At 32.5% G+C, this 13,379-nt stretch overlaps 1 protein-coding gene across 1 annotated transcript in view; it reads right to left on the bottom strand.

Moving 5' to 3' along the window:
• LOC124354454 overlaps positions 1 to 8,116 on the bottom strand; it is a 116,390-nt gene extending 108,274 nt beyond the window's left edge. Inside the window, exon 1 of the mRNA XM_046804909.1 lies at positions 7,487 to 8,116. The gene's annotated coding sequence lies outside the window, so the exon portion shown is untranslated. The remainder of the gene's footprint in view (positions 1 to 7,486) is intronic.
• Positions 8,117 to 13,379: the final 5,263 nt, after the last annotated feature.

Below are 13,379 nucleotides of genomic sequence, written 5' to 3' on the forward strand. Positions count from 1 at the left end.
AATATACCATGTTCCAGCAAAGTTGGCTTTTTACTGACACAGAGAGTTGTGCCAACTGCTTACTTAGAGGTTTCCGATATGCAGTGACTTCCGCACTCTGGCAACCTTCTGCTCGTACTTTGTAAACACTCATTGACGCAAGGCATGCTTGTTACACCCGTATGGGAAATGGAGTCATGTGAAGCTGACAAAAAATAATTCTTAACATATTGCAATCGTTTGTTTAGTTTATTTTCATTGTTTCTTTGGCGAAATATAAAAAATCTGTTGGAATATATTTTAAATTTATCTTTCCAAATGGGTGCCGCCAGATTTACATGGCTATCGAACCGACAAGCGCGGCCGCCCAATTACTCCATCCACAGCTAATGTGCTGAAGTCCACTGCCAGTTTAGTTTTCATCGGGTCTTGCAATTTCTAAATAACACATATCTCATCTAATATATATCACGGTTTAAGACCAAGTACTACTGCTTTAAGGTTAGACTAAAGTTACAAAAACTACTCTGTTAGGTGTTTCAATGTCTCTATTAATTCATTTAAAAAAAAACATATACCAATAATTTAACAATTTTTTAATGCGTAAAACTTGAGTTTTTGTTTTCTTCAACTATAAATCTTCTTATTCAGGGCCTGAACAACAGTACTATTAACTATAATTTTCTTATTCAGGGCCTGAACAACAGTACTATTAACTATAATTTTCTTATTCAGAGCCAGAACAACAGTACTATTAACTCTAATTTTTTTATTCAGGGCTAGAACAATAATACTATAAACTATAATCTTATTATTCAGGGCCAGAACAACAGTACTATTAATTATAATCTTCTTATTCAGGGCCAGAACAACAGTACTATTAACTCTAATTTTTTTATTCAGGGCTAGAACAATAATACTATAAACTATAATCTTATTATTCAGGGCCAGAACAACAGTACTATTAATTATAATCTTCTTATTCAGGGCCAGAACAACAGTACTACTAATTCTATTTACATGCTTGTTCCATTCCGAATACGGTCGCCACAGAACAGAGGCCAGAGTTAGCTACAAACCTATTTCACTGCGCCTATTGCACGACATCCTCTTGACATTTGAGAAGCCAAGAAGCCTGATAAGCTAGCTCACAGTTGCACACGTAAGCGAGGAATAATTACGATCCTAGGGTAGGCACAGACATTGCTTTACTGAAGCCAAGAAGCCTGATAAGCTAGCTCACAGTTGCACACGTAAGCGAGGAATAATTACGATCCTAGGGTAGGCACAGACATTGCTTTACTGAAGCCAAGAAGCCTGATAAGCTAGCTCACAGTTGCACACGTAAGCGAGGAATAATTACGATCCTAGGGTAGGCACAGACATTGCTTTACTGAAGCCAAGAAGCCTGATAAGCTAGCTCACAGTTGCACACGTAAGCGAGGAATAACTACGATCCTTGGGTAGGCGAGATCTTCGTTTTACATCGTAAAAATTATCACCTTTTGTTTTAAGCAACTTTAAGACAATTTCTTTTTTTTCAATTCACCGTCATATTTCTTCTTTTCGCCATATCTGTCTGTCTATTATTTAAATTAATTTTAAGTGCTAAAAGTTTTATGTTATTTTCATCGCATTTGCTGCAAGTATCGGTTCTTGGACAACAGAATGATACATTAAAATCACTATTCCAAACAGAACAATTCGATACACATGAATCTGAAAGCTCTGAAATATTTCATGCATTTTAGAAACATTAAGATCTCGAGGTAGATATTTTTAGACATGAAGACAGTAATGAGCTCCTCTCCTTGACCGATACGATGTTTTCTAATTGCTTCTACAGTTTCGTCAGGGAGCTTATACTGTCTGTTAAAATGCTTTTACCGATGATCCTTATGCGAGCACCAGTCATTATTAAGCTTTTCAAAATTGTATTATGCTATGGGTATTTAAAATTAGCCTTAAATAGTATTTAAATCAAGATCAGACAATCCTCATTGTCCCTAACCGATTTAAATTAAATTGTCTAAAATTAAATTTGTACAACTAGTAACGAGAATTCTCAAAGGGAAACAACTGGAACCATTTGTTAGCTATAAATAAAAGTTATTACGTTTTATTAAACATACGATAAAGTGATTTAACTATCTAGGCTTTATGGGTAAAAACAAACTTTGGAGTAAAAAAGAATAAGAAGGTTAAAAATTAAAACAGACATTACAAATCTTTTATGGCGAAAGATTAGAATTAAAAAATAAATGTATTTAATTGGCCCTTGTTTCAAAAATGTCTATTCCTGCATAAATTAAATAATGGAGAGTCTACACAAATAGCATACTCACCCTGTTTATATACTATTATATAACGTAGTCTATATTGTCAACAGTCTTAGGACAATTAGAAGTCGTGAATTCTCACAGATGCATCAACTGGCTCTAATCAAGTTAGCCATGCATTCCAGGGACGTAATAGCAGGAAATACAGCCAGGCCCTCCTCTTTAATTTTAAACCTTTATGATCCTAAAATAGTTGTTTTGTTTTAATACTTAATAAATGTCAATAAATATCAATAAATTCATAGAACCTTTTCTTACATCATAAATAAACAGGTTATCGTTTGACATAAATATTAGATTGTTATACATCGCCAAGTGTGAATTATTATGAAACTCATTCTTAGCAAACTTATAATAACTTTTTATACAGAGCATCAATTGAATATAACAAAAATGTGCTTGTGTTTACACCGTGCAGTAAAGGAGAAGGGAGGTAATCTTTCATTGTGGCAGCACGAAAGATGTCTGAATCAGTCTTCTCTTTAAACACAATCTTTAAAACATGTCAAATAAGAACAATAATTTAGATCATTCCACCAGGAATTATGGGCATTTAAGGAAATATTAAAGTATCATATATTATAATCAGACCTAAAGAAAACCTGTTGTCGATGGTGACTTTTCAAGTTCTGTATACGAAAAATGACTGGAGGAAATGATATGCTTTTCATTTATATAAAGTTCCTTAAATAATAAACCAATTAATAACAAGTACCTCCCTGGTGTTCTAGCCATTGTACATACTGTCAAACGTCACAAGTGTATATTGAATAGTTTTGATGTTATTCTGATTATTTAATTTACCAAATTTTCTAATTTAAATATGTATAATTTATCGAAAAGTGATCTTTTTCTGTTTTATCATATGATATTTTTATGGGCTGTGACTTCAAAATTTTAAAAGATTTAACTAAACCAAAACCCAATTGCACAACTAAGGTCCTGGTAGAGTAAAACACGTTACATTGTTACATCATTACATGAATTAACTGTTGAAATTAACATGAATAACCACACCGCATATTTAGTCCATCAGGATGTTTAATTTGTGGAACTTTCTGATGAGCTATTTTTAAATGATTAATTTTAAGTTTATGTAAATGTTGAATTTGATTAATACATTTTAGATCAAAACATCCAACAAAGTTTTGTCACGCCGTTAGATGGGCCGAAATAGGGTTAGACGTAAGTGAGATTTGTTTCACTGCGATTTTTATTTACTCCATGTGCAATTGAGTTACTGTCTCACCAATGCAGTTTTACACGGAAATTTAATGTTGCTGGATTCGCGATTAATTTTACCAACCGTGTAATTACTTTTTGTTACGCAACTAGAGACAATTAAGATTTAATTAGTACACTACAAATTTTTCAGCGAACTGTACAATATTCACAAGGAAAAAGTGTGTTTTTTGTTTCAGAATAGTTCTTATGGGGTAGTTTGTCTTACAAATGCATTCTATGTTTTGAGGTTTTTGAATGTTACTCGAGGTGGATTACTAAATAAATATAAATATAGTACATTCGGTCTCAGTAGTGAACTGTGGCATTTGTTACTTCCTCTCCCAAACCACTAGAGCCTGAGCGACGAAGCTACTGGTGGCTGTGTAGACGTAATCACATGGGTTACATTCACTTCGGCACACTTTTGTTGTAGCAAGGAAAATTACTACTTTAATTTGATTCTACTACTGTATTATATGATGAAATGTGGAGATGTGAATGTTTCCGTAATATTTCCGTAAGTAGAGATGGCAAATATAAGTTATGATAACAAGTGTTAACTATTACATATTATATTATTGAAAAAAGTGTTATAATCCAGATAATACAAATTCATCTAAGAATTTTCTCCTAAAATACATAAAATGGTACAGAGGATATGAATTCTTCGGCACAGGCTGCCAACTTTGAGTCTAACACTGTATTTTTTTTAAGTTATACGGCGTATTTCTTTATTATTTCACAGATTTTTCTTAATATAGTTTGTTAAGTAAACAAAGTCTCCAATTTCGATTTAACCACTACTATATTTTGTTTACTCCAAACATATAAATAAAATCGCTTCCTACTTGGCAAACGCAGTGTGAGCTGTAAAACTTATAAAATAGTAATGACACCTAGGCGCGTAGGCTTGACATGCCTGTGTTGTTTAAACAGCTGTTAGACTAGTCGGTGTGACAGCTGTTCGCAGTGACAAATCAGCACTATTGTTAACTAAACAGACCACACCAGAGCCTACAGTGGAGCCGGCCTTGCTCAACTCCAGCTGTGTCCTTTGCTGCCATATGTGTATTCGCAGGACACTCAGGCATTGGATACAACCTGTCAAATGTAGTAAACAAATTGGCAATAGCAAGTGTGGTCTACAGGATAAACGGACTTTTTTCATGCCGTCGATGGTCTAGTAATGTTGATTCAATAAGTTATGTGACAAAGACTTCAAAAGTACCCTGTACTAATTTAGGTAATTCTAAGCAATATATGGGTCATCCTCGATTTTTCTCATATTACAATATAATGTTCCAATAGTCAATTAGAAGAGGAAATGACTAGAATTTCTTGCCGGAAAGCAGTTATAGAGAGCAGGCAACCGCCAGACGGTCATATATTGCTTAGAGTTACCTATTAGTGATCAGGGGCACTGACGTGATCTGGACTTCAAATTTGGAACTACTCGAGTTAATTTTTTTTTGTAAAAGAGCAAGCAGCGCGAAGCGCTGCGCAGCGGGCAGGCATCGTGCGTGATCCTTTTTTTGTTAAAAATTTCTGATAAATTGTTATTACATATTACAATATAATGTAGGTAATGTATGTAAAACAATTTTAAACACATAATTACATGCTGGAAAGCAAAGTAAACCAATATAATCCGCCCAATACAAAATCTCCGTAAAAATTTGGTAAAGGAATCTGTGTCATTCCTTTGGCCTGAATCAATTCAGTATAGACGAAGATCACGCACGATGCTTGCCCGCTGCGCAGCGCTTCGCGCTGCTTGCTCTTTTAGAAAAAAAATTAACTCGAGTAGTTCCAAATTTGAAGCCCAGATCACGTCAGTGCCCCTGATCATTAATAGGTAATTCTCGCGGTTGCCTGCTCCCTATAACTGCTTTCCAGCAAGAAATTCTAGTCATTTCCTTTTCTAATTGACTATTGGAACATTATATTGCAATATGAGTTGCCTGCTCCCTATAACTGCTTTCCGGCAAGAAATTCTAGTCATTTCCTTTTCTAATTGACTATTGGAACATTATATTGTAATATGAGAAAAATCGAGGTTGACCCATATATTGCTTAGAATTACCCTAATTTATAGTAATTGTCTGCAATCTATACGTAAAAGAAAATATTAGATTAAAATGTAGTATTATATCTTATCAGATATTATTCAGTCCAATTTTAAGAAAGTAGTAAATATGTTTTCAGATCTAAACGCTGATAATCATTCTCGATGTATCTCACACGTGATGAAGAAATATCTCAACTATTCATGAAAAGGGACATAATTGAGGCATTATTTCCCTTCTGAAGTTGAAGTGGGGGAGGGAGTGGGAGTTATTTCAGTCACAATCTGCTTGCCCGCATGCAGCGAGTCCTTATCTAAATGACAGGGGCGTAACTTCTTGATAATGGATGGGAGTTAGATTAGGGCCCTTATTTCCAAACGAAATACAATATATTAAACATTTTAAGAATTTGATGTGGGAAATGATAAGCCTTATTTATCGAAATGGCAAGATACTCAGGAAATAAGTGCCTCTAGTATTATTTTAAACATTGTAAATTAGTTATATTTTAGTATTGATGAATTTCTTAAGATAATTCGCCCCAAGCCCCAGGTTTGAGAGCATACAGTGTTTTCTTTCCTAAGCTATTACTGAAAACAATGAATTTTTCAGATGAGTCTAGAAAGACAGATTTGTAATTCTGTTACAAATGAAAGTGTCCTAAAACGATCCATTCATGCATTATCAGTCAAAACATTTTAAACATAAATGTAATTACTTTCCTCTCTAGTTCAGTAAATCAACAACTATTTCCGAAAGTAGATACAATTTTAGCCACAAGACAGTAATTTGTTATCATAGTTTACCGGCTTGATTTATACATAATTTTGAATATGGCGCTAGAATCATAATTATAACGGTTTGTAGTTAAGTTATAAGCAACAGGATTCAATAACAAATTTAATCATAAAGAATACTGCAAAGCATACAGATAATTTAATTAGCTTTATAAATGCATATAAAGAAAATAATAAAATTTTAGAAATTCTTATATGAACATATTAAAAATGAAAAATATATTGATAGGAATAATTAAATTTCAACACAATCAGCTGATAATCATATGATAGATTAAATTGACTGAATAATACAATAAATTTATGTCTAAAGTAAATACCACAGAAAACAAGTATAGTTTACCACAATATTAAAAATTAATGTATTACTACTTATAGAATAACATGGCATTACGCCTACCCCTACACAAAACACCAATAACTGAATACAACATAGCTCCAGTCAGGATACTTAGACACGGTACAACGACAAAGTCATATAACGCTGTTTAAACAGATGTTATGTAAATGGTTTGATAAGGTGGATTTTAACGGGAACATGGAATTATCATTAAATTAGGCTACATCTCGCTAATAGTTGTAGAATGTTTAAAACGTGTTAATTAAAAATACAACAAAACGAGTTTATCTTGTTTCTCTAATGGGTTGAGAACACAACATACCATAATAAAATAGTATAAGATTAATTAAATATACATCATATACTTATGTGAGAATAGTGGCATAATTATTATGAACGCTATTTCTGTTGAAAATTAATTTAGGCTAGCCTATTTATTCGTTTTATACATAATTTAAACCATTGATATGAACAAATACTTAATACTAAGATCTCGGAATTACGGCTAACAATTTCATTTTATTTATTACAAATTAATTTCAGTATAATGTAATACAACTTTATCGTGTTAAAATGGCATGCATTAAAAATCATGTAAGTTATCAGAATTACAAAGCAATGATCATTCATGCGTTGACATATACTTCTGTATCACCATCAATAATGCATTTAATTATTAATAATATCAATTCGTATATAAGTAGCATTTCTAACAGTTGCAAATAAGGTTAAGTTACCTACCTGAACGTTCGCCAGACTTACAACCCCTTCTGCAAGCAAAAGTGAACTGCAACTGGCTCGCAACAGTGTGGCCAATGGGCAGGTTTAAACCCGCCGCCTAAATATTCCCTACTATTCCCGTTCTCCCACACATTGATTATTCTCAACAATGCTTGACTTGTTCGTAACGTATACTTTGTACAATGACCGAGTACACAAACCGAACAATCCAGAACGTTTACACGCCCCCAGTCCACCACCAGATTTTACAACAGCTTTAAGTAATTGTTTGGCTATTTCCGTTTGTTTACGTTCTATTTCGATTTGCATTTCACAAAGAAATTACGTTTTACAGTGTTTGTTGTCTGCTCAGAAAACCACCCTTGAAATTAAAGTGCGGTATTAACGATTCTTTTCTTCCTCCGCGTTACTACAGCGATTAGTCACGTGTTCTCAATTACAAAGTAGATGAGCGCTTTTTGTGGGGCGAGTTTTTAGCTAAAGTCGAAACGGGATTTTTTAAAGGCTCCTGTCAAAGAGGAATAAGCTTTAATGATCATTAAAGTCAATAGAGCGTTAACAATATTATTGGTTAATTATTAGTCACACATTCAAATGAAGTGTGCTGTACTGATAAAATTGTCTTTTTCAATGCATTTAGTTACACTAATATATTGTGTAATATTGAATTTAATACTTTTTTCAAATTTTTAAACTTTAATAATTACAGGAATAAAACGTTATTTATATAGCCTATATATATAATGTGTTTGTGTATTTTTTTACACACTACAGCAACCAAGTTCTCCCAGTAACCCTCAATCACCACCCCCAAACAAATTTCCATTCATCAGGTACACCAATATTGTGCAATTTGCATATGATTGTACAGGGTGTAAATTAAGTCATGACATGCCTGGATATATTCCAAACCGATCGAGATATTAATATACAATCTTCACCATATCTATTAAAATACTTTTTGGAGGGTAAAAATATTCCCCCAAGGGAAGTCACTTTAAACTTTCAAATTGCAACCATATGACCTGTCATTTGAAAGGTAAATTCGAAAGAAACATAATGATATGAACAAAAAATCTCTACGACGATCCTAGCAAAAGTTATGGACAAACAACCCTTTACATCTAAAGGTGTAAAATAAATCCTGATACGTCTGGATATATTCCAAACGGATTGAGATATCAATGTACAACCTTCACAATAATTATTAAATTAGGTAATTTTTTAGGGTAAAATAATTTACCCTCTTTTTTAGAAACCCACTTTGGTTTGACATTATGTAACAAAGAGTTAATACAATTACGTTTATTTATTTGATTAGAAATATAATTTAAATTCTCTATAGTTTACAAAACATTTCTTGCCTTGCCCAGGTTTTCCACATATTCCACAATATAATTGCAACAATTGTGTTTCTGTTCATTTTTAAATATATTAGAAAACCTCATTTTAAATTAACAATAAATCAAATATCTTTGAGTAATACGATTTATAGCATATCATGTAAGTGTGTTGTTAACTAAAAGAGGGCTAAATAACTCTATTTGCCATCAAAGGGCCTAGAGCACTAATGATATCTTGTAATATAAACAAATCAGGAAACACACAAAAATGTGTTCACTCATAGTTTTGGATTAAAAACTATAAACATGTACTGTAATAAAAACCTGACAGTCATCTAATGTTATTCTTGTGTAACATTGCATGCAAATCATTCCAACAGTTTGATTTCATTATATGAGAAACTTTTAACCATTTTTATTCTACAACATTTGAGATATATTTTAAGAGATGATTTTCCTAAGTATTTCTGGTTCATTTAGAATACTCTAGTTCATATACTTAATAACACAAATCATAAGCAGTTGATAAAAAGAAATCTATAGTACGTTTCTTGTCATAGCAATTAACACTTATTTTGTTAACTTCTGCAAATAAACTGTTTTTATTCTATTTTGGCCACAATCTCCTAAAGTGTATAGCATTGAATAGAAAATGTTTTAGTGAATGTTTTAATTTGTGCATCATTAACCTTTATTACAGACCTTAGGATTTATAATCTAATATAATAGTAAATTGTTGTATTTGAATGTTTTAAATTGAATGAGAATGGCCACAGTTTAATAAATAAAGAAATTATCAGTAACAATATACCCTTGTCATAGGATTTCATTATTTTGTCTGGAAGTTGGGGCACAGGGGAATACCACATGTAGCCTATATGATTTGTTGCCTTTTATACTAGTTTCACAAAAATAATATGCTAGTATAAACACAAAACTAGAAATTTCCAGTAGTATTTTTATTTCCCCCTACAGTCTCCCTTTAAATATATTGTACAATGGAATAAATGTACTAAAGTTGAACATTTCGTACACACATAAAAAATAAATAGCTGACACCAAGAACAGTGTAGTAGTGTGATCTTCGAATATGTTTTTACTTTCAAATTCTATGTTTAGAATTTGTTTGGCACTTTTGGGAAGGTTAATAATGTGCTGTATGATAAACCCAGGCTTTTTATTAATTATGTAAAAAAGTACAGTTTTGCTTGATAAAGAATTAACATGCAGTCTCTTCTTAATTAGTCAATGCACTTGGTTAAACATTCAAAGCTGACACGTGGAGAGACAATGCAGGTCAAATCAAGCTTAGCGAGGGCGGTAAGCGACATGTGTCAATAAATTAACCTGTTAGTGCCTTCAATTATTGAGAATTTATAACGCTGTCAAAAAAGTGCTGCAGTAGTGGACAAATGGTTGAAGGGACACCCTGGCAGGTAAACAGAACCATTTGTCTGACTGTCTACTTCTGGTTGTCATGGCAACACTAGTTACTTCACAACAATGTTTGCATTTGAATCCTTGGTAACACGGTTTCCTTCAATCATCAGTTATAAAATGATTGAACGGTACTTTGGGATTATATCGACCACACCAGTATGAAGAACACAAAAATATAAATTTATAGAAATACACATGATAGAACGAAAAAACAACTCTTTAATTGCAAAATTACAAACTTACAAGCATTTCCAGGTATTGTGATCGGTATTTTTGTCGCTGTTATCTTATCTTTCTCGAGAATCCCGATTACGGCAGGCCGCGCGGCATCACATGATTTGCACTGTACATAATTGCCTTTCCATTACAATTCAATTTATATTTCTGATCAGCCCCTCTAGAATTTGATATTTTACTGATAGGTACTATCTCGAGGGATGTTTTTCTTTCCTTGACATCAGCGCGGGCTTCGGCAGCACCGAAGGTGCTGCCGAAGCCCGCGCTGATGGCCGGAGGCACTCGCATTTTGGGTGGCGGAATGTGATCAAGAATAAAAACAAGTGTTGAGTGTTTTTTCAATAAAGAGTTTAGTTTTAGTTTGATAATGTTTGTTTTTGTTGAATTTTTGTGTTTGGAGAAATGTAGAGGTAAAACACGGAAGTACAACAAAGCGACGAACCAGCTGAACGGGCGGCGAGACTCTGCAATCACGTTATCTACTAGACCGCTCGACTTTGACCTCTGTCTGAGGATTGGGAGGGGTTTGCGATAACTCAATTCCTGTTTTATATTGACGAAATATTGTTCTACGCTAATCTAGTAATCAGTAGAAGCAAAATGTCAAATAACGATTCATGTCTGGGTGTGGTCGGTATAATCCCAAAGTACCGATTGAACTTATATCATATTAGTTCAGAAATGAAACTTTGTTAAATGTTATAATAAGAGAAAGAATAATCCTATTTCCCCAGGACATTTTGTTAAACCAGGATTCACTTTCATATCCTAATCTAATAAAAATCTAACAATTTAAACAAAGGAGGTTTAAACTCTTGTAACATATAGCACAAAAATAGAAAACTGTTACTTAGAAGGGTCTTATAAAACTCTTTTGTTTAAAGCTTATTTACAATGCATAATCTGAAAGGATAAGAACATTTTACACATTTGCCACCTGTATATCTTGCCAACATCTAACACTATGTTTTGAACATTGGAACCTAACTTCTTTTCCAGGTGTCAAAAGAAACATTAAGGCATGAGGTTGGCATACACAAAATTGAAAGTTGACAAGAAGTTGTATATATTAGAGCTTACTTGTAAAAAAAGATAGCACAAGAACAAACAAAATTACTATACAAAACCGACATTGACAAACATGTACAAAACGTACTGCAGGTGGTGGAAACTGAATCCTTATAACATAGAATAAGTAGTATTCAATGTTTTTAACATATAACAATGGCAAATATATGAGAACCTACTATTCTTTATACTACACATTTTGAAAAAGAACAAAATGATTACAGGTGTACATGATAAATCATGTGGACAAAGTGAATGAAAGAGTTGAAAATTCTCTAAATCCTTGCCAAAACAAATCAGCGTTTTCTGGAATAGTGGCTGAAAAAATAAAGGAGACAGGAGTTTAACACTGCATTATTGCCCCCCAATTTCCTATTTGTATCACAATATAAAAATTACTGACTGGAAAGATATTTTGTCCAAGGCAAGAGTCATATTAAGGAACAAACTCCTACTTTTTAGAAAATATTTTACAAATTGTAATGTTAATCACAGAGTAATACAGTAAGGCTAATTTTCATCAGTTACATCAGTTTAGGCTACTAATTGGAAATAACCTCAATACACACCAGATATGTTCTCCTTAAATACTGGTATCTAAATTTACAAGGACTTGGGAACAGCTGTTGTGCAGTAGTTCTTTGAACAATAGGCCTATATTGAATATAACACACACAAATATGGCTATAATCATGTTGTCCCACAGGACAAAAATTATGAAGCCAAATGAGTTATAAACAGGCATTAACAATTTTTTCACTCTCAGCCATTGAATTTTGAAACTGGGTATATAAGTGGATGCAAAAATTGTTTATTACTCAACTTCTGAATGCCAAATCTGAACTTAAGTCAGTATATAAGTTTACCAACTTGGATACATATTCGCTATACTGTTGGTGAGCCAATCTCAATTAAATGGATCTTTTTTTGTGCACTTTAGGAAAAACAAAACAAAAATTACTTACAAAAATACCATTCTATTATCCAAAAATAATAAGGGAAATGTTAAAAATTAATAATTTCAACAAAGTAGTTAACATCAGGTTATCAAAATCCTGGCAGTGTGTTCTAAAGAAGCCATATTGGTCAGATTTATAATTTTTTGTTAAGTTTTAGCAGAAATGTATTACTGGCCCTGCCAGTTTTAGCAGACATTTGTTGACTGAAAATGGCTTTCGACAGGAAGGCTTAAATATTTCAAGATTTGAATTATATTTCAAAAGAGCGGTTGTTTACATTGTAATGGTGTAAAATAAGTTTATTTATAATTTAAATGGTTAATGGCGAAACTGTTTATTTTAGTTATTGCACAATATAGACAAAACAGAAAAATTTTAATTCATTGCAATAGTCATTATTGTTAATAACATTTTTTCAATATTTTTTTCTTTTCATTAAAAAATATTTTGTTTTACATTGTTCTATATTACATGACACATAATTATACATTTTGGTGACAAATTAAAAATGTAAAGTGTAGATCTCTGTCAAGTTGCACATTGCAGTTCCTTTTTAAAGGTCTTCAGAAAGAAACCAAACAGTCACTATTTCATGCCAATAGTAAATGGCGACTGAATCAGAATTCTTCTTATGTGCTAATAACTATCTACCTACCTCTTGTAAAGTTTCAAGACGGAGAATGTATTAAGTTGTTCAATATTGTTATATAAATAATAACATCTATATAATATCAATATTGTTAAATGATATGAAAAATATCTCAAAGCATCTAGTACAAATTAATATTCAATATTATGTCACAAGATGTCAGCTACACATGAAATCTTCCTTTCTTCTGAAATTGC

The sequence above is a fragment of the Homalodisca vitripennis genome, chromosome 2, assembly GCF_021130785.1.
Source record: "Homalodisca vitripennis isolate AUS2020 chromosome 2, UT_GWSS_2.1, whole genome shotgun sequence".
Taxonomy (NCBI): Eukaryota; Metazoa; Arthropoda; class Insecta; order Hemiptera; family Cicadellidae; genus Homalodisca; species Homalodisca vitripennis.